The sequence below is a fragment of the Lepidochelys kempii genome, chromosome 2, assembly GCF_965140285.1.
Source record: "Lepidochelys kempii isolate rLepKem1 chromosome 2, rLepKem1.hap1, whole genome shotgun sequence".
Taxonomy (NCBI): Eukaryota; Metazoa; Chordata; order Testudines; family Cheloniidae; genus Lepidochelys; species Lepidochelys kempii.
In genome coordinates this window covers 91,067,613-91,089,307 of record NC_136381.1, presented here as the reverse complement: position 1 = coordinate 91,089,307, position 21,695 = coordinate 91,067,613, and the positions used below count along the sequence as shown (strand labels likewise).

At 39.8% G+C, this 21,695-nt stretch overlaps 1 protein-coding gene across 5 annotated transcripts in view; it reads right to left on the bottom strand.

Moving 5' to 3' along the window:
* Window positions 1-21,695, bottom strand: part of GNAL (G protein subunit alpha L) — a 317,300-nt gene that overhangs the window by 68,676 nt on the left and 226,929 nt on the right. The window contains exon 1 of one of the 5 annotated variants that reach the window (XM_073331615.2): window positions 9,171-9,406. The exons of the other annotated variants lie outside the window; for them this stretch is intronic. The gene's annotated coding sequence lies outside the window, so the exon portion shown is untranslated. Of the gene's footprint in view, window positions 1-9,170; window positions 9,407-21,695 lie in introns of those variants that run through there. 5 annotated transcript variants of the gene reach the window in all.

The following is a 21,695-nucleotide window of genomic DNA, read 5'->3' as shown; positions in this document are numbered from 1 at the left end:
CCAGACTCCTTGTTGTTTTCATATTTTCCTAGTTTGCTGATGAGAATGTCATGTTGGACTGTGTCAAAAGCCTTACTAAAATCAAGATATATCACATCTACTACTTTTTCCCATCAACAGGCTCAACCCTCTAATCCAATACATCCAGTACACTTTCTATGGTGCTTTTGCTTTTTGCCAAGGATATCTGATTATTGTATCTAGGATGTGTCTATACAGCCTCATAACTCCCTGGAAAACATATGGTCCATATCTCAATGCTCTTTCTGTAGTGTATCAAAGGAACTCAGTTCCATTTCACTATTCCTTACATAAGACTCTCTCTAGCATGGAATCAATTGACCCATCACTATGGCTGGATCAAGGGAAGTAGGTATCCTACCTCAAAGGCACTATCTAGAGACTATTCAATCCCTTGCTTTTCTTGCTCTATACATCAGATGATACATATATATTAGGGCTGTCAAACAATTAAAAAATAATCGTAATGAATCATGACATTAAAGAAAATAGTCGTGATTAATCGCAGTTTTAAACAATACAATACCAATTTAAACTTATTATAAATATTTTTTGATGTTTTTCTACATTTTCAAATATACTGATTTCAATTACAACACAGAATTCAAAGTGTACAGCGCATACTTTACATTATTTTTATTACAAATATTTGCACTGTAGAAAAGATAAACAAAAGAAACAGTATTTTTCAATTCACTCATATGAATACTGTAGTGCAACGTAAAATGTAGATTTTTTTCACAGAATCCTAGAAGAATAGGGTTGGAAGAGACCTCCGGAGGTCATCTAGTCCAACCCTCTGCTCAAAGCAGGACCAACCCCAACTAAATCATCCCAGCCAGGGCTTTGTCATGCTGGGCCTTAAAAACCTCTAAGGATAGAGATTTGACCACCTCTCTAGATAAACAATTCCTGTTCTTCACCATCCTCCTAGTTAAATAGTTTTTCCTAATTTCCAATCTAGACCTCCCCCACTGCAACTTCAGACCATTGTTCCTTGGTCTGTAATATGCCACCACTGAGAACAGCCTAGCTCCATCCTCTTTGGAACCTCCTTTCAGGTAGTTGAAGGCTGCTCTCAAATCCCCCCTCGCTCTTCTCTTCTGCAGACTAAATAAGCTCAGTTCCCGCAGCCTCTCCTCATAAGTCAGGTGCCCCAGCCCCCTAATCATTTTTGTTTCCCTCCATTGGAATCTCTCCAATTTGTCCACATCCTTTCTGTAGTGGGGGAGCCCAAAACTGGATGCAATGCTCCAGATGTGGCCTCACCAGTGCTGAATAGAGGGGAATAATCACTTCCCTCGATCTGCTGGCAATGCTCCTACTAATGCAGTCCAATATGCCGTTAGCCTTCCTAGCGACAAGGGCACACTGTTGACTCACATTCAGCTTCTCGTCCACTGTAATCCCCAGGTCCTTTTCTGCAGAACTGCCGCTTAGCCAGTTGATCCCCAGCCTGTAGCAGTGCATGGGATTCTTCTAAGTACAGGACTCTGCACTTGTCCTTGTTGAACCCCATCAGATTTCTTTTGGCCCAATCCTACAATTTGTTAAGGTCACTCTGGATCCTATCCCTACCCTCTATTATATCTACCTCTCCCCCCAGCTTAGTGTCATCCGCGAACTTGCTGAGGGTGCAATCCATCCCATCATCCAGCTCATTAATGTTGAACAAAACTGGCCCCAGGACCAACCCCTGGGGTACTCCGCTTGATACCGGCTGCCAACTAGACATTGAGCCGTTGATCACTACCCACTAAGCCTGATGATTAGCCAGGTTTCTATCCACCTTATAGTCCATTCATCCAATCCATACTTTTTTAACTTGATGGCAAGAATACTATGGGAGACCATATCAAAAGCTTTGCTAAAGTCAAGATATATCACGTCCACCGGTTTCCCCATATCCTCAGAGCCAGTTATCTCATCATAGAAGGCAATCAGGTTGGTCATGGATGACTTGCCCTTAGTGAATGTTGACTGTTCCCAATCACCTTCCTCTCCTCCAAGTGCTTAAAAATGGATTCCTTGAGGACCTGCTCCATGATTTTTCTAGGGACTGAGGTGAGGCTGACCCATCTGTAGTTCCCTGGATTCTCCTTCTTGCCTTATTAAAAAATGGGCACTATATTTGCCTTTTTCCAATTGTCTGGGACCTCCCCCAATCGCCATGAGTTTTCAAAGATAATGGCCAATGGCTCTGCAATCACATCAGCCAACTCACTCAGCACTCTTGGATGCATTGCATCCAGCCTCATGGACTTGAGTCCAGCTTTTCTAAAATAGTCCTTAACTTGTTATTTCACTACTGAGGGCTGCTCACCTCCTCCCCATACTGTGCTGCCCAGTCAGCAGTCTGGGAGTTGACCTTGTCTGTGAAGACCGAGGCAAAAAAAGCATTGAGTACTTCAGCTTTTTCAACATCAACATCATCTGTCACTCAGTAAGGGTCCCACACTTTCCCTGACCTTCTTCTTGTTGCTAACATACCTGTAGAAACCCTCCTTGTTACCCTCCACATCCCTTGCTAGCTGCAACTCCAATTGTGCTTTGGCCTTCCTGATTAAACCCCTGCATGCTCAAGCAATACTTTTCTACTCCTCCCTAGTCAACTTTCCAAGTTTCCACTCCTTGCTAGCATCCTTTTTGTGTTTAAGCTCTTCTCTTTTTTTTTTAAACATAACTACACTCAGTAACAAAACAATGTAACATTTTAGAATCTACAAGTCAAAGCATGAAGGAGGCATATGAATGTTTAGCATATCTGGCATGTAAATATCTTGTCACGCTGACTACAACAGTGCCATGCGAATGCCTGTTCTCACCTTCAGGTTACACTGTAAATAAGAAGCGGGCAGCATTATCTTCTGTAAATGTAAACATATTTGTTTGTCTTAGCAACTGTGTGAACAAGAAGTAGGACTGAGTGGACTTCTGTGAGACAAACTGAAAAATACCATTTTTTGTTCATCTTTTTTACAGTGCAAATTTTGTAATAAAAATAATATAAAGTGAGCACTGTACACTTTGTATTCTGTGTTGTAATTGAAATCAATATATTTGAAAATGTAGAAAAACATCTAAAAATATTTATAATAAATGTAAATTGGATTCTATTATTAACAGTGCGATTAAAACTGCAATTAATCGTGACTTTTAAAAAAATTAGTTTGTTTTGTGTTAATCGCATACATTGTGATTAACTGACAGCCCTAAATTTATATATGTATATAATCCCCAAGGTCATCAGCACTGAACTCTGCCTGGCTGCTCCATGGGATAGGGATTTTGCCTGCAGGGATCATGGGGACAGGACAACAGTGACTGACAGGGAGACCAGGCTTATTCCAAGCTTCATCCACTGAGTTAGATTAGACTTCATCTGAGTCTCTGATTTGGGAGTGAAAAAGACATTTTCCTCAATGTAGTGAGGCTAATGGATAGTTTTGCAGCGAATATATTGATGTTATTAATTTGTTTAGTTTGTTTTCTACTAAGAACCAGCCACTCAGGGCTCTCCCAAGGATAGAAGGAAGAGGAAATTTAGTGAAGAATTCTGAGAAGGCTGAGAAAAGAAAGTAAAAGGAACAAAGTAAATAATAGGAATATTATGGAAAAAATAAAACCATGTAATTGTCTAGCTCAAGACAAAGCTTCAGAGCTCCTAATCAGATGGAATGAGCCTCCTAACAGAGGCAGAACATTCTAAAACAGGAAACAGTGACCCCATCCATGCCACCATCTGGTGCACAGATCGCCCTGCAATTGTCAGCATAAGCTGCCTCTTGTCCACTGACAGGAAGGGATCTACACATGGAACAGACCTGTGGACATACACTCATCACACAGACACTGATTTCTGTTATCTCACATCTGAAAGAAGATCTGCCTATTGCGTTCCTGACTCATCCCTTCCCCTCAGTTAAAGAATCACTATGTCCAAAATCTGGAAAGAATTAGATATCTTTTTAAAAGGCTTTAAAGCAATAACCAAAATTAGTGGGTTAAAATACACTGGTGGTTGCAACATGATGCTACTTACTTCCTGAGTGTTGTTTAACCTCTTACCTCTTTGAGGGTCTGCCACCCTCCTATGAGGGTACTGACTGCTGATCAGAGATGTGAGGATACTGAAGCAGTAGAAGTAGCTCCCATGTTTCCTCAGTCAGTTTTCTAGGAAGTGTTGGCGAGAAAGAAGTCTAGGGAACATTTACTTCCCATTAATACTACTACTTTTTGGCAGAGAAGGGAGAGTTTCAAACTCCTCATATTTCCAGTCCTAAACAACATTTTTTCTTTGATAGCTGATCTGCCACAGCTTCCTTAACCCAAGCAATTGTGGGGCAGCTGATTACATGCCACTCAGATCCCTATGCCTAACATTGTTTGGTCTCCGAGAATGATCCCTGAGAATGGACACAACTAACTACAAAATTCAGACTGCCAGCTAAAACAAAAACAAAAAAAAAGGCAAAGATTTGTAAACAGACAGGCAGATAGCAGGAAAGCCAAGAAGGGCTGACTGACAAACTGAAACAGAGAGACATAGAAACTTTTAGTTCCCTCTTCCCCAACCCCCAATGGCACACAGTAAGACTCTTATGATGATGTTAGTAAGAGGTCTGCAGGATCTCGATATGGTTTCGTTGAATGAGTGCGTGGATAAGCCAGCCTCAAAACTGGTGACTAATAGAAAAACATTTCCCATACTAACAACAACAAATAATACTGCTATTATTTTGCCACAATTTACACGGTCAGAGCAGAGATCACCATGTTTAGAAACAAGAGAACACAGCGTAGCATGGGCCCAAATTGCTTATAATTGATCTTGAACAACAGAAGGTCATGCATTAATCTTAAAGTTGATTTTACTAAAATGACACTACAACATGGTTTCAGAGTAGCAGCTGTGTTAGTCTGTATCCGCAAAAAGAAAAGGAGGACTTGTGGCACCTTAGAGACTAACCAATTTATTTGAGCATAAGCTTTTGTGAGCTTATGCACCCAATGAAGCGAGCTGTAGCTCACAAAAGCTTATGCTCAGATAAATTTGTTAGTCTCTAAGGTGCCACAAGTACTCCTTTTCTTCTTACTACAACATGGAATACTCTTAATAAACTTTACACCTCTCATTCTGCAAAATGTCTCTGAAATAATCATCAATATCTTTATGCCTAGAATATAAAGTTGCAGATTTTTTAAAGACTCATAATGCAAAAATAGTGACAGTTTATAAGTCACTGATGGCTAAATTCATTTGTTACTATGCCTGTTGAAAGTTAATGCAGTTCAATGTTTCCCTCCCTTTCCTGGCCTCCAGCACTTGGCAAATGAAAGGTTACTTTCAGTGCAAAAGTCTACATTCACTTTGATACAGTCAGATACTAATAATTTCAACTCTGTTTTCCTTTACTGATAACAACCTTTTGGGGGACAGAGATAAATAAAGAGCCTTTACATTCCTCAAAAAATGAACCTCCTAAGGACATCATCCTCTTGGATATTCCTGTGTTTGAAAATCAATGTTATAGCTATATTGCTGCAAGACCATTAAATCAAGAGGATCATTTCTAAGGGCACAACATGGATCTCAGACTTTTAAAAGCATTCAGAAGGGTGTTATTGCTAGGAACCTCAATTTTGTAGAACATGATTTACTCTGTATTTATTTTTCTCCCTGGAAGGTTATCATCAGCTGTAAGAAACAGGTTAAAAATTAGTAGGATCTGCCTATTATCAAAATGAGAGTAGAATAGTGTACTGCAATTAATCTTATGTTTGTCATGTGCTTGAGTCTTAATGTGAAAGCATGAAACGCTTTTTGGATTTTCAGCAGATTTCATTAGGAGTTTCTGAAATGACTCTCTATTTAAAAACATGGAGTCTTAGCTGACTCAGTGAAAAATGAAAAGCTCTGCTCTGAAAAGAATGCTCTTTCCCCCCCCCCCCCCAGGCCTGTCTACATTAGGAAGTTTTAATGACAGAAGTTCTGCCAGAAGACTGCTAGCAACAAAGTTATTCTGGTAGAATGCATTCATATTTGGCTGCTTTTGTCAGTACAGAGTGTCCTCACAGAACCAGGGTGTACTGGCAAAAGATGTGTGGCACTGTGAATAGGCAACTCATTGTGTCCCCCCACAACCAACTGGCACTATCGTTTAGAAATTTTTTTTTATGTATTGTGGAACTGCTTCTGTGTATTGGAGGATACCATCACTTATCTCAGAGAATTGTAGGAGTTCAGGGTCAAATTCCCACAAATTCCTCTGTCCCTTCCCATAATCACTCTTTTTTTGTGCTATATTTTCTTGGCTGAATTGATTATAAAGCAGATCCACCTGAGAACACATCTTATACTGTATCTACGGCTGTACCAAGATTTTGTTTTAAAATAGAGGGGGTTTCCCTATATTTTTTCTCATTTTGTGGTTCTTTTTGGAAACAGTACTCTCTCTGTCATATATGGACTAAATTTAGTACTTATCAGACATAACATCTACATGACATCCTTTTCCTTCATCACAAGGGACAAACAACAAACCACATGTCTGATAAAATTTAATTACCACAATAAGAATTATGCAGAACATAGACTTGCAGCATGATTTCTGCTTTAAGGGGAATGAAGGAGAAATATAATATGCTAATGATTAACACACTGAAATCACTGTAGAATATAATCCAAATACTCTAAAGCTACTTTCAAAGTCCAGGCAATGGTCTGCTCCCTAATATAGAATGCATTAAAGTCATTTACTTGAAAGCACCTAGAGATTATAAATGGATAGTTTTAAATATAATGCATAAAATAAATATTCTGATAAAGACAAGCCCTTACAGATATATAATGCTTTCATCATGAATACCCTACAGGGAGGCCATGAGAGACTCAGCATATGTAAATTGCATCCATAAAGAAATACTATAAAAATACACATTAATAAACACTTAACAATTTAGTAAGGAAATAACAGATGGAATGACCTATTCTTACATGTTCAACTAGGCAACAGGGTCTGGTCTCACTCTCTATGTGCTAGTGACACACTACCTTCCGATCTGCTCCAACCACAAACTAAAGCATGTAAAATATCTTGATTAATAGTCAATTTGCAGAGAACAAACAAAGCAGGGGAAAGCAGAGAAGGCCGAGGGTAAGGAAAGGAGTAAAAAAGTGGAAAATATACATATACAGTACTATATTTATAGATCTACGATTATAGGAATAATTGCAGTTTTAACTTAAAACAAGAGCACACATGAAGTTACCACATGATGTGCAATGGGGTGGGTGGTAAGGGCTATGTGGGAAAAGTCACTCTAAATACACTGGCTTTTGCACAATGCAATCTAAACTAATATTTCATTATCAAATTCTGGTCTCAGTCGCACTAGAGTAACTCAATTTAAGTCAACAGATTTACTCTGAACTTTCTCTAAATTGATGTCATGGCAGGATTTGGTTCATAATCTTTCTTTTATTTTTAATTTTTTAGAAGCTTTTAGTAAAAGGTGAAGCTGCTTCTCTCTGGCTTCCCACCACCCCTTCTTTATACATAAAATATTTGCACATGCACATTTTGGGGAACGAAAAGATATGAACTTTTGGAGAAAACAGGTTGCTAACTACCTTCACTATGTTATTTTCAAATAGTCACAACTTTGCCATATCTGCAAGACATATTCTATGTGAGAAGTATGCTAAGCCTGGAGTTTGAAGAAAAAGTTGTTTTGAGTTATCTAAATGCCACTGATGTATCAGTAATTTTTTAACATGGGGGCTTGGGGGAAGAAAGTGAGACACTCTTCCTTTCTTCTAAAAAATTGCATAGGTGTCCAAATAGGTACACAAGACAAAGGAGATTGTGGATAGGGAACATTGTTCTGCTTGTCTTTTTTCAGGGCAGTGTCTTTTTTCACCATTTGGAGAGCCTAGGGTAGTATGGGCTGCTGTACACCAGGGAACTGAGAACTTCCCCCAGTTATAAATAGAGGTACAGAGCATTTAGAAAAAAAAATTCCCACTGACCAAGATGAAAGGGAAGAGAGCAAGCCAAAAATGGCAAAAGTGAAACATTTTTTGAGCTCTATAGAAAAAGATAGAAAGAGATTTAGTGGCCACATGTAAATCCTGCAGGAGGCAAAACAAAAACTGGGACTCTCTTGGAAAGGCAGAGTCAAGTTTTTCTCCTCATAGAAAGGGGTTGGTCCTTCTTCCTAGTCTGTTAAAGCAGAGGAAAACCCATTGTCTGGAATGGCGAGACTGGGTATGATAGAAAAAAAAAACAGTCATTGCAGATAGCTGTTGTGGGAACACTCTTTTTACTTACTGAAGGGGCTCAAGGAGATAGCTTAAAAATATTGGCAGGGCTTTCAACCACACTCTTTCCATAGAAAGGTACTGGCTGTGGGTGTGGGGGGGTGTTGTTGTTGCTGTCTTTTTAATTATCTTCTCAATTGTGTAATTTTTGTAGTTTACTCCTTTAGCCTATGACAATCGCAAAACAGCAATTCTAGTTTTGATTATGGTAATTTCTTTTTAGTAAGGCATACAAATTGTTCAGAATGCCTCAGCATGTATGTTTACTGATTTGTGAATATTGGCTTGGCCTGTGCTTTTTACAATGTTTGCCTATGAAGTGGCATATTTACTTTACAGTGAGTTGGCTTTATTGGGTTTTAAGACCTTAAATGGCGTAGTTCTTTGCTATGCTTCATTCCTTTTTCTTGAGCCACATCCTGGTAGGAATCTACACTCTCACACCACTTGCCTATTATTGTGTCTTCATTCCTGAGGCTATTAGGTTCTTGCTGTGGTGTGTCCAGGGGTATGGAACAACTGCTTATCCTGAATATCTGTCACTTTTGCTTAAAAATAGTTTTATTGATTAATGTATTATGTTCACTGTTGGCTCATATTTATTGTCTTTCCCCATCCAATCCCCTTTTGCCCCATCCCTACCTCACTCTCAAAAATGGTTTTACTTTTTAAAGAGGATTTTAAAGAAAATTTTAATTGTATTTTAATCATCCTTTTAACATACTGGCCATCACTCTGAGTGCCTTGTCTGAGGTGTGGAGATTGGTTTTATAAAGACATTATTACATTTCCATGAATAAGTTTAATAGGAAATTCTTAACTTTACCATTTCTGCAGCGTGGGTTGCTAATTATTATTTATCAAGTACCAGCAGTGTACTCAGCATTGTATATAAAACTAGAGGTAATTCAGCATTTCTCAGGATTTTTTTCCGCAATCAGAAACATCTGAGCTGGTCTGAAAGGCCATCACCTTCTCTGAATTCAAATCCCTCAAGAAGATCCACTGCTACCATGATGCCTACAAGAAACTGACCAGAAATGGCAGATAGAGAGGCAATGAGGGATGGTTGATAAACCAAGTTACAGGAAAACAAAAGAACAACATTGTATCATCAAGGACCTTAAACCTGCCCCCATGCACTTCTCAATGCAAAATGGGGCCAAGATATGGCCAGTCACCACCCTTATTTATCCCTGTATCCACTTTTGTCTACCCTGTGTCTATTTGTCTTTTTGATTGTATGCTCTTCGGGACAGGGTCTTATATATTTGTATAAAGCTTAGTATGCTACTGAAGAAGAGAATTTCTTAAGGTCTTGTCTACCCTAGAAAAGGTTTCCTGGAAGAGCTATGCCAGCAATCCCTCCTAGTGAAGACGTGGGAGGATTAAACCACCAAAAGAATTCTTTTGCAGGTATAACTTCATCTATACTATGGCTTTTGTTTGCACGTCTATGTTGGTTAGGGGTGTGATTTTTTCACACTCCTAAATGACACAGTTGAGCTGTCAAAACTTTTATGTGTAGATAAGGCATAAGCAATTATTTCTGTGGCAATCATTTATATTTAATTTTCCTAACAAAAAGTTTGGAAGAAAGACAAACAATTCTCCAAAATTCATATTATCTGAAATTCAGAATGCCAATTTCCAAAATGAATATTTTCTGAATTTCAAATATGTTCTCACAAGCTGTAAGGTATTGAAGCTTTCATTTCCATACACACACACACACGAATTGGAATAGGAATCTAGATATGTATTCACAATTTACCAGTTACCAGGATAAAATACGGGGCGTAAAGTGACACTTAAACATAAATTATTGTGATGTAATTTAAAAAAAAAAAACTTTCATGATGAAGGGAAAGTAAAAACTAAACACTGTTTTCAGAAAAGCCAAAGAAATTAGGCCCATTTTTTAATTCAAAATTTGCACATATTAGAATCTAAACACAAACAAAATCTTCCTGTGATTAACTGGGAATTCTCACCTTACCTGATCATTCTCATTACAAGTGTGTATGGTAACACTCATTGTTTCATGTTCTCTGTGTATATAAATCTCCCCACTGTATTTTCCACCGAATGCATCCGATGAAGTGAGCTGTAGCTCACGAAAGCTTATGCTCAAATAAATTTGTTAGTCTCTAAGGTGCCACAAGTCCTCCTTTTCTTTTTGCGGATACAGACTAACACGGCTGCTACTCTGAAACCTGGGAATTCTCTGGGATTTTGCTCTGGGAAGTTTCATGATACGTTTCATATCTATTTTCTTTTCCTACAACCTAATTTAGGCTAAAATTAATCTTTGCATAAAAAGTCCATATAAAACAGTTATAATTAAACCAGAAAAGAGTATATGGAAGAGGAAGAACAGTGCTTATATAATAAAAACAACTTAACTGGTTACTTTAAAGTTAAAATAAACTTTTTGGGGGGCAGCGTTATTGATGTATTAGGAGAGACAAATTTAACTTAAATTTAATTAGGGACACTCTCCAACTGCTTAGACTCTTTTACTGACTTACCTGAAAACCAGAGTTGCAATTCAGCTGAAAAATAACAAGAACCCACTCTGGTTTAGTCTGAGGTGTAAAATTTCTTTTTTCAAGTACAGGGGCTTAGCCCTGACATTTTCCCAATACCACATAAAACTTATTTAATTTTTGTATCTCTTAACTTCCACATTCCACCATTTTTCTTTTTGCAAATCTGTCAATGTAATTTAGAAAAACAAGCACCACCAACCTAGACTTCTTTTTGAGCAAAAAGCAGTGCACATACGTTAAGACAGAAAATAGCATGTATGAAGAGTCTGGTGAGTGTGCAGTCCCTTAAGAAATAAATCTCTCTCTTTGTTCTTTAAATTACTCAGTGGTGCACAATGATCAATTTGAAAACAGACCATCTGTCAATGAAGAAGTGCACTAAAAGTTTAAAGAAAGTCAAACTTGAAGTTTAAATAACTTGACAGTATCACTTAAAATCTGCCACTAATTGTCCAATTCGCCCATAGCTTTTTATTTTTTAAACATTCAAGTTAAAGTTATTATAATTAACCAGATATTTCATTGAATGTTAGGTTTGAGATAACAGAACATTGAATACATTTTCTATAGAGCAAGGCAAAAAAATCCACAAGAAAAATGTAAAATATATTTGTGTTACATAATGATAGCGTTCAAATGGGCTAAGCTATTAGTCAACCAACTAATCTCTTCCACAGAGAAACACACACACTCAACAGTAGGTTTCAAACAATGCATTTAATTAAGTTCCTTATTTCAACAGGAATTGGAGAAAGTTGAATAAATACACCTAACTTGCCTGTAAAAGATTCTTACAATTCTGTAAAACAGACAATAAAGCTCATTCTATTCTTCCACTTGACTGGTTGAGAATATCGACAAACAAAAGTGGATACATTTCTGCTGGGTTGACAGAATGATCTACAACATCTTTTTCTAATTCACTTGACAAATCTTGAACACAAGATTCCAGTCAGCTTGTACTTTTATTGTTGCACTATTTTAAGATGCTGCTACAAACCAGCGACTCATATTAAAGAATTCTGGAGTTAAACAATTTCCATGCTTATTGTAACTAACATGTGGACGTTAACCTTTCCTTGATCTGATAGTAGGAATATGCTGTTTTGTCAGGTTTTATTATTTACATATATAGTCATGAATTGTCTGTGTCCCAGAGGGACATCACCTATTAAGCTAAAGAACAGAACCTTGGGTAAATAAAAGGCATCTTTCTGTTACTTTAGTAAACTGTAAAAAATGTCCTTAAATTACAGGTTTTTAGTAAACATTTCTTCACTGAAATGGAGGGGGCACTGTTTGTTTCTTTAAATATCTGTAAAAGAAAAAAACTTCAAAAAGTAAATTTAAATTTTTTAAATATTTAAATATTTAACCTTTAACCAAACAGGCCCTCATTGGAGCACTGTAGTTTTTAAAAAGCCAAACATCACAAATTCCAGTAATTCTCAGTTAAGATTCTAAACATGAGCCTCAACTCTGCCCCTCTACTGTAGCCTACTCCCTTGCCTTACAAGAGACTCTCACCTAGCTGTAATATGAAATAAATTGAAGTTTTTTCCTTTTGCATATGAATTACAAAAGGATGGCCTTTTATTATAACCCACTTCAAGGCCTAGAGCTTGAGGTTGAGGCAAAGCTTCTTAATCTCAGTAAGAGTCTTTTTATTAACTTCAGGGAGCTTTGGATCAGGTCCCATATGAAGTATAGGGGAGCACAAGTCTGTACTGGGAGTGTGCTTAGGATGCTGGAGGTCTGCAATCTGTATGTGTAGAATGGATGTGGTAAAGGTTGATCTCTGGCTTGTACCTGAAGTGGAGAATCTCAGACCAACAGCAGAAGGGTAAACTTGGTAAGGCAGGGTGATCAGAGATGTAAGTAGCTCATACATTGAGGGAAATGAAAGACTTTTTGCCCTCCAGATTATACCAGGATGTTAAGTAAGGTTGTTAAGTAATATATATTACTTATATAGTACTACACTGCATATACAGTAGCATTTTATTTTAAACATTTGGTGGCTTATGAGTGAAAAACTTTAAAAATAATTATGAAATTGTAACTTTAAAGCATCTCTTGTGATTAATCTCACACTTTCAAAAAATATTCTCCATCAGACAGAAAAGAACTCTTTTTTTCCAGGTAGAATGAGAGTTGACTTTTGACTGAAATCATCTTTCAATGATGGAGTTACTACTGTGATTCCATAATTTTAATAAAGATGACAAACTTATTAAAAACAACCTTAAAATAAGGTTAAGCATGCTGTTTTACACTTCATCCTTATCTTTAGAATTAGAAAAATTAATTCTAATCCATACTTAATGACTATTTTCTTTAGTTAATGGCCTTAGATGAATCTCAGGACAATAAATCAGCTCTGACAATAACGAATCTGGATTAGTAACAGTATAAACAGCACAATAGTCTAGAATGGCAATAATATTTAAACAAACCAAGAAACTACTTCATGATTAAGCTAATAAGTCTGAGTGAGGAAGTCCATGTTTAACCTGCTCTGCCAACTTTTTTGGAATGGAGGGGTAGGGAAGTGGGTCCAAATGTTGCTACAAGCAGTAAGGTTAAAATTATAAAAATACTCTCAACTACTAAGAGAAAGCTTCATACTTTCTTTACAGCAACATATTTTAGCATGTTAAACTCATGAAAAACACCAGCAATTACTATGCTCCTATGCATGAAAAAAGTCTAAATTCAAATACACATCTCTTTATTTTCATTTTTTAAAGGGGCACAATTAACTTGAAAATAACATTACCATCTTAAAATTTTGTACCTATTATTCTAAATAAGACTTCAATTATATAACTGAGATTAGAGAATATTTTATATTTTTCTACTTTTTCAGTTTACTTTGTGTCTAGTCAGTTTTACATTTTTGTTGCTAGTGTAGGCAGCAAGAAGCAGAAAGGTGTGCATGCAGAGAGCAGAGGGAAAATATGGATGGGTGTCAGTAGGTTTGGTGGTTTTGCTTTCAGGTCTCCCCCAAAAAGCCCTTCTAAACATGAACAGGTGAACAGGGAGAACATTTTTTCAAATAAATTTTTAAAAGATTCAAAAGAAACTTTATTAAACTGAATTAATTCAAAGACAAGTAGTAAGTGTTACTTTTTTACCTAGGTGGAGCAAATGCAAAATTAATATCTAACTAAAATTACTCCTGAACCTCTGCAGTGACATGAAACAAAATCATTATCAGGAAAATACTACACGCTTGATTTATAACTCCCTCATCAGCGGTCTTTCAAGAGACTGGTCTAGTTGTTGGTTAACAGCCAAAAATATACACCAATCCTTTTGTTCTAGAAGCTGTGATAGTAAACCCCTTTGTACCAAAAGAATCATCAGTGTGGATGAAGTTATTATTCTATATTCCTGACCCACCTCTATTTTCCCATCTTTAAACAGTGTTTTACTGGTGTCATAAGTTTTCTGTTTTGTTTTGAAAATACAGTTAAGTGGAAAGAATTTGCTCATTAAGTGGTCAAACAAGATTTATTTCTCCTCCACATATTGAGTTTTTATAATTGGAAAATTACCCTATCACCATGTGTCCAGCCATGAAAAAAAAATCTTTGTAATCATCAGAGTGGTTTGTTTATGTAAAAACAAGAAGAGTGCCTTTCAGGGGAGAAAACTGTGTTATTCTAGTTTTTACATATCACTTACAGTAATTTAGTGAAACCAGGATCCCAGCTTTTAACACAAAATGTTGCTGCATTAATAAATCAATAATTTCTTTCAGATATAAAAAGTATTTTTATGACTTATATTTAATAACAGGCTACCAAGTTAAGAGTGAGTGGCTGTTTCTATTAACATTTTCCCCCTGACTTATAATTCAACAGTTTAATTTATTGTATCATACACAGTCTCCATTTGGGTGAATTTTCCTCCTAAAATATGGTTTAAGCACTTTTTTTTTAAAAGGTAAAAAGCAAACCAAAATAATAGTTTGTAATTGGCTCAGAACTTTTGGTATCAGTAAACTAATGAAAGGCTGATTTTAAAAACAGAAATGTTATGGACACTCAGACCATGTTCACATTATATTGCAGTTGAAAATATACAAGTCAGAACTATGTTTTAATGTATACTAAAAAGGTTTGAGCAGAATTTCCTTGACCAGTATGCAGAGGGACTCTTCTCCTCTTGTGTACCTCCAGTAATCACTCTTGCCAGCTTTCCCTCAATTCCCACACTCACATAAAAGAGATAATTTTGGCAGCTTTATTCCAGGGAGCACCTGTCTCATCAACAAGCATTTTGAAGCCTCCAGTCAGCTGAGTTCTTTGGCCATGTCAACACAATAACACTAAGGTAGTATGAAAGTAACTAGTGTAGTTAACAATGAAACCAGAACTTGTATTTGACAACCATTTTCAAATACAGATTTTTGCAAACATGATTTTAGCATATTCTAATCTCCAGGATAGATGAGTTTCTGAAACCATGTTATTGAGTTCCTGTGATGGTTCTTGGGGTACCAAGGACTATAAGTTACCTTGTTACCCAGTTCCTTCTTAGCAGCGTTCTATCCCAGTTTCTGAACTGTTAGCTACTTGCATGGAGTCTGGGCACATAGATTGTTACAGTCATATTTAGAAGCCACAGGAATAGTTACAAATGGTATGTACTCAGGGCTCTCCATTAAACAAAGGAAGTACTTCTGGCCTTTGTTTCAAATGCTGGCCTTCACAACTAAATGCCACATTTTGCATTAGGAACCTGAATAAAGTATTCTCTTCTCCTGTTTGGTGAAGCCTCTCTCATTAGGGGTCTTTATCACACATTGTCACATTCAGGATTTGACAGCTAAAATGTCTATAACTGGAAATTAGAAAAGAACATTTACTACCTTACAGTAACTGTGTTTCTCTCTTCAAGTGACTGTCCACATGGATTTCCACTTCTGGTGACCTGCAAGATGTGATCTCCTAGGTCAGAGGTGGGGTTGGAGCAAACTTAAGAGATTGGTATGGCAGATGAATCACCTGACTGAAATTGAAGTCTAAAACAACCTTTGGTATGAATTCAGGTTGAGGCCTCAGGGTCACTTTATTCTTATGGACCACTGTGTAAGGTGGACCAGCAATAAGAGTCTGAATTTTCCCTACCCTTTTGACTTCTGTTATTGCTAATAAAAAGGCCATTTTCATAAATAGATGGTACTGTGGGCACATTGCTAGGGGCTCAAAGGGAGGACCCATTAACTCAGTGGTCCGCAAAACTGTGGGGCACGCCCACCTAGGGGGGCATGGAGAAAGAGGAAGTTACTCACCTTGTGCAGTAATGATGGCTCTTCGAGATGTGTCCCCCTATTGGTGCTCCACTTTAGGTGTCTGTGTACCCCTGCACCTCTAATTGGAGATTTTTGGTAGCAGTGTCCCATTGAGCACACGCATGTGCTCTCCCTCCCTCGTGGTCTGCCTTGAGGCTATTTAGCACTGCACGGGCGAACCCCCCTCACTTCCTTCTCTACCCCAGAGCCCTATAGAGAACTCCGAAGTAGAGGGAAGGAGGGCGGGTTGTGGAGCACCCATAGGGACACACATCTCGAAGAACCATTGTTACTGCACAAGGTGAGTAACTTCCTCTTCTTCTTCGAGTACTGTCCCTATGAGTGCTCCACTTTAGGTGACTCCGGAGCAGTACCCACCAATGGAGACTGGAACTTCGGAGCGGAGTCTTTTACTACAGAGAGTACTGTGGAGTAGAAGATGGTGTCAGCGGCCAAATCTTCAGTGACCGCATAATGTTCTGTGAAAGTACGGACAGAGGCCCCAATCATTGCTCTATAGATTGGGGAGATAGGGGTATCCCTATGGAATGAGATTGAGGTAGGAACTGATCTCATGGAGTGCGTATGGACGGAAGCAAGTTGTGCCCTTGCTAAGTGATTAATGCAACTAGAGACCCATTTGGATAGTCTTTGAGGAGATACCACAGAACTTTTGGATCTTTCTGTGGACGAAAGGAAGAGTTTAGGGGATTTTCTGAAGTCGTTAGTCGTTAGTCCAAGTAGAATGCTAATGTCCTTCTAATATCTAGCATATGCACAACTGTCTCCCAGTTGTCACAATGTGGTTTTGGGAAAAAACAGGCAGATGGATCTGTTGATTTATATAGAAAGTGCAGAAAAAGTAGGGAGAAACTTGGGATATGGCCTTAGAGGTTTTTGTTTTGTTTTTAGTTTTGTTTTGGTTTTTAAAGACAAAGGCCATGAATGATGGGTGTGCTATCAGGGCCACTACTTCTCCTATGTGCCTAGCTGAGGTGATGACAATTAGAAATGCTGTGGTCATGGACAGGTGTAAGAGAGAACAAGTTGCCCTCGACTCAGAGGGAGGTCTACTCCAAGCCCTAAGAACTAGATTCAAGTCCCAGGCTGGAGCGGGTGGTGTCACAAGGGGGAAAGAGAGTCCCAATGCCCTTAAAGAGTCTATTCATTAGTGGTTGAGCAAACTCCAAGTGGGAAGCCATTTTTGCCATGAGATGTACCTTAAGGGAGCTGAGTGAGAGTCTAAAATGTAGTGCAAAATCAGAGGGAGGAAAGATGACATTGGGTCTGTCCATTTGGAATGGAACAAACTTGGAGTCGTTTCCATTTTGTAGATATGTATGTGGAGTGGTCAACTAGTGGTTGTGTTGCAACATGTGTTTCAGCTTGTCAGAGCATTCTGCTTCTAAGCCTTGGAACAAAGAAAGATCCAAGCCTGGAGGCAGAGGACCCATGGGTTGGGGTGAAGGGTCAGCCCATTGTTTGGAGAGAGCAGATGAGGAATGGGCTGATGTCAGAGGAACAAGAGGGCAAATTGCCATCTGCGTCAGGTAAGGGAGCCAGACTTGTCATAGTCAAGAGGGAGAATCACAATAACTCTCGCTTTGTTTTGTTGAATTTTCAGCAGAATCTTGGACAGGGTAGGAATCTGGGAAAAGACATACAAGTGGGCCCTGTCCGTTGGGAAGATGAGAGCAACTGCCAGTGAATGTTTCCCCAAAGGGTGGCTATATCTTGAAGCACCTGTGAATTCAGTATACACTCATTGTCGTGAGAAAATTCCAACTGAGACTGTTGGTTATCCCTTGTAGACAGACAGCTGAGATGAGCACATTGTGATGGGTGCATCAATTCCGAAGTTTGAATGCTGTCTTGCAGAGGGAGGGAGATCTGGCAGCTCCTTGACAGTTTATACAAAACATACAGGTCACATTAAGTCTATCATAACCTTTGTGTGTTGTTTTTGATGAAAGGCAGAGTTTGTGCACAGGCACTCCAGACAGCTCCTAGCCCCAAAAGAGTGATATGGAAGGTCATTTCTGTGGAAGGCCATTTGTCCTGAACCTTGTTGTTGTGTAGGGGAGCTCCCCAGCATATCAGGGTGGTGAATGTGGGTAGTAAGAGGAGCGCTCTCATTTGTACTGCAGCAGGTTGGTGTGATAAAGTCCAGCCACTGTACCGGGGTTAGTATGCCACTACAATGAAGTGAACCTTGGAGACTACCCTGTGTGGAGCAGTCTGTACCTATAATGATCCTGTACCAAAGGTAAGCAGTAGGAAATCTCCTGTACGATGGTTGTATTGAGATATGGAAGTAGGCACGCTGTAAGTTCAGGGCTAGAAATCAATCTCTTTGCTCTAGAGCTGGTCCTAACCGCTGTGAAGTAAGGTAAGGTGAGGTGACTTCTGAGTGGCGTGACAGGTGTATAGATGGCAGCTGATGCTGTAAGGTATCATTGTACAGGCCCACAACCAGCTCATCAAAGTGTTTATAAGAGGCAGTTTGAGAGGTCATGGACTGGGGTGCAGACTCTTCTCACTTTTGAGCCCTGGGCCTCTTATACTGTGGCTCATAACAACACAGAGATGGTGAGTATTGAGAAGACTGTGATCTGTGGTGTGGTTGAGAGGTATATCTCCTCTTCTGTTCCACAGTGTAGATTCCTAAGGAGTGTAATGTGGTCCGAGAATCCTTCAGGATGTGTAGAGAAAATCTGTCTTCTCCGCAAAGAGTTTGGCCCTTCAAATTGGAAGTCTGTAGCTCTTTGGGCAATCTGGAGAGGTGTAGCAAACAAAAAACAAAACAAAACCACAACCCACCTCAGTACCACTGTCTATGGAGACTGGGCGGGCAGCTGTAACAGCTACATCCAGAGGTGTCTCTAGGACCGGTCTGGCTATTAACTGACCTTCTCTAAGAATGGTCTGAATCTGTTCTTTGTGTGTTTCCAGTAATGTTTCAGAAACATCCTGGGTTTCCCAAGATTAACAAAATTGTTTTGGCCATGACAGTTTGGTAATTTATGACTCTAAACAATAATGTTGTTGATGAATACATCATCTTGCGAAGCCTGATCATATGGAGTTGACTTGGCATTATGTTGCTTGCTTCATGCATTAACCACATCCACTAGGATGGAGTTGGGTTGCAGATGTTGAAAACAAAGCCTGCCTCTTTGGGTAGAGATGTAGGGTTGTTTTTGTTTACATTGTTTCTGTTCTGTTTACACTGTTCTGTTTCTACACTGTTTCTGGTTGGTGCGATGGAGGCTGGCTCTGCCAGATGATTTTGGTAGGATCTAGAATCAACTCATTAATTGGGAGGACAGTTCTAGATGAAAAGGTAGTGTGCAGAATTTCCACCAACTTGTGATGTGTATCTGCCACCTCCTGTAAGGGAATCTGCAGCTCATCTGCCAACCTCTTGGTAAGATCTAGAAAGTTCTTAAATCTTCACCTAGTGATGAGGGGTGGGCAGCACAGACTCATCTGGAAGAGATGAGGAGAAGTGTGCTGAAGAGGTAGCTTCCTCTTCAGGTGTTTTTTTTTTCCCCTCTCTCTTTTTTTCCCCTTCCCCCTTCTTTCCTGTTCTGAAAAAGTTTTCTCCTGTCCTGGCTTAGGTGCTCTCCTGCCCTGGCTCAGGTGCCAGGCTGTAGCAAACCATCTGGGGGACTCTCCCTGAGAGACACCAGAGACGGTCGCGCCGTATGTGTATATACCCGAAGAGTTACAATATGGCCTTGGGAGGGAGAGGCAAGGAAGGCAGGCACGGGCGGTTGGCATGATGGAATTGGGGCTGACCCCTGTAGTGTGGTGGTGGACCACCTTGAGGGGCCAGGGAATGATCTCCTCCTGGCCAGTGTCAGATTCGTCAGTAGGTAAGGGTGCTGCTGACTGGGGTATTGGCAGTATACTGCCCAGTGCTAAGAGTGATTCTGGGTGCCGGGATGTGCTCGATATCGGGGTCCTGGTACCAAGTAATGGGGTTCTTCCTCAGGTCTCTAGGGTACCAGAGCTCATGCAGTACCATGGGTTCATTTGGTACCACAGAGGAGGGTCCGTGGTACATTGTCAGTACCGATAGTTGGACAGAGCACTCCCTAAATGAGAGTTTTTCCCAGTACAAAAAGTTGGTGCCTTTTTTTTTTTTTTTTAAGAGACGGTATGGTAATTGTCTCTTCCTGGGTACCGAGGCCACAGGTTTCCAGAGTATCAGAGTACCTGTGTTACCATGGGCTCATCCAGAACCACGGAGGAGTGTCTGTAGTCGGTATCAATGGTTGGGAAGGTGCAGAACACTTCCTAAATGGGAGTTTTGTTGCATCTGGTACCAAAGGGTTTCTCTGTGCCACTCTTTTAGAGATGGTATGATAACTGTCCCCTCTCCTTAGGGGACGGTACCATTGCCTCAGAGCATGAGGGTGGAAGCCTCTGGTGTCCTGGTGCGGAAGCAGAGCTGACAGCAGGGCTTCTCTGTGCTGCTCTTTCAGAGATGGTACGGTAACTGTGCCCTCTCCGAGCAGTAGCTGCCCAGAGTAGAACTCAGAGCAGCACAGAGCTTACAGAAGCCCCTTGTTGGTGTGGAGAGCAGAGCTCAGAGCAGAGCTCACAGCAGGAAGCTGCTTCTCAGGTTTCAGCTTCCAGAGAGCTGAGCTCACAGCAGGAGGTGCCTCTGCTGGTATTGTCCTACCGAGGTGGCCGCACTGGGTAACACCCCTCTGGCTGGCCAGTTGCTCAGAGGAGCCTTTCCAGGCGGAGTCTGTTGGTGGCTTCTTCTTCTTTTTCTTGACCCCTTTTGAAGTGAAGGCTCCGGGGATGATCCGGGATCAACACGCACCGGAGCTCCCTGCAGATTGAAGTGTTTTCTCTATAGGGAGGAATTTTTACTTCAGCTCCCAGCTCCTGTGAGGCTGCAGTTTTAGGTGTGGAGGTAAAGCACTTCTGTGAAAAGAAAAGGAGGAATTGTGCCACCTTAGAGACTAACAAATTTATTTAATCACGTCTGTGAGGGTCTCCCAGGAACAGTGAGTGTCTGGCCATTACAGGAACTGACTCCTGGCAGGAGAGGTACCTCTTGGAGCAGAGAGAGCCAGGCAAGCCCCTGGGCAGGGGGTTGTCATCCTCTAGCAAGTAGGAATATGCAGAAGAACATCGTCTTTACTTTTTTTTTTTAAACTGAAAAAGAAAATAATTATGAGTCTACTAGATGCCTGGGGGGGGGGGGGAGAAATGCCCCCAGACAGGGAAGGAAAGTGAAGTTCTTTTCCTTTTTCTACCAAAGGAATAAAATAAAATAAAACAAAACACTAGCCTGAGTACTTTTAGGGAGAACAAAGGTAACAAAACAAGTAAGACTTATACTAATGACACAGATAAGGAAGAGAAACCTGCTCATTCAGTCAAAGGCAGTACAGAAGGAAGTGAGGGGAGTTCCTGGTGCTAAATAGCCTCGAGGCAGACCAGGAGGGAGGGAGAGCACATGCCCAGGCTCAACGGG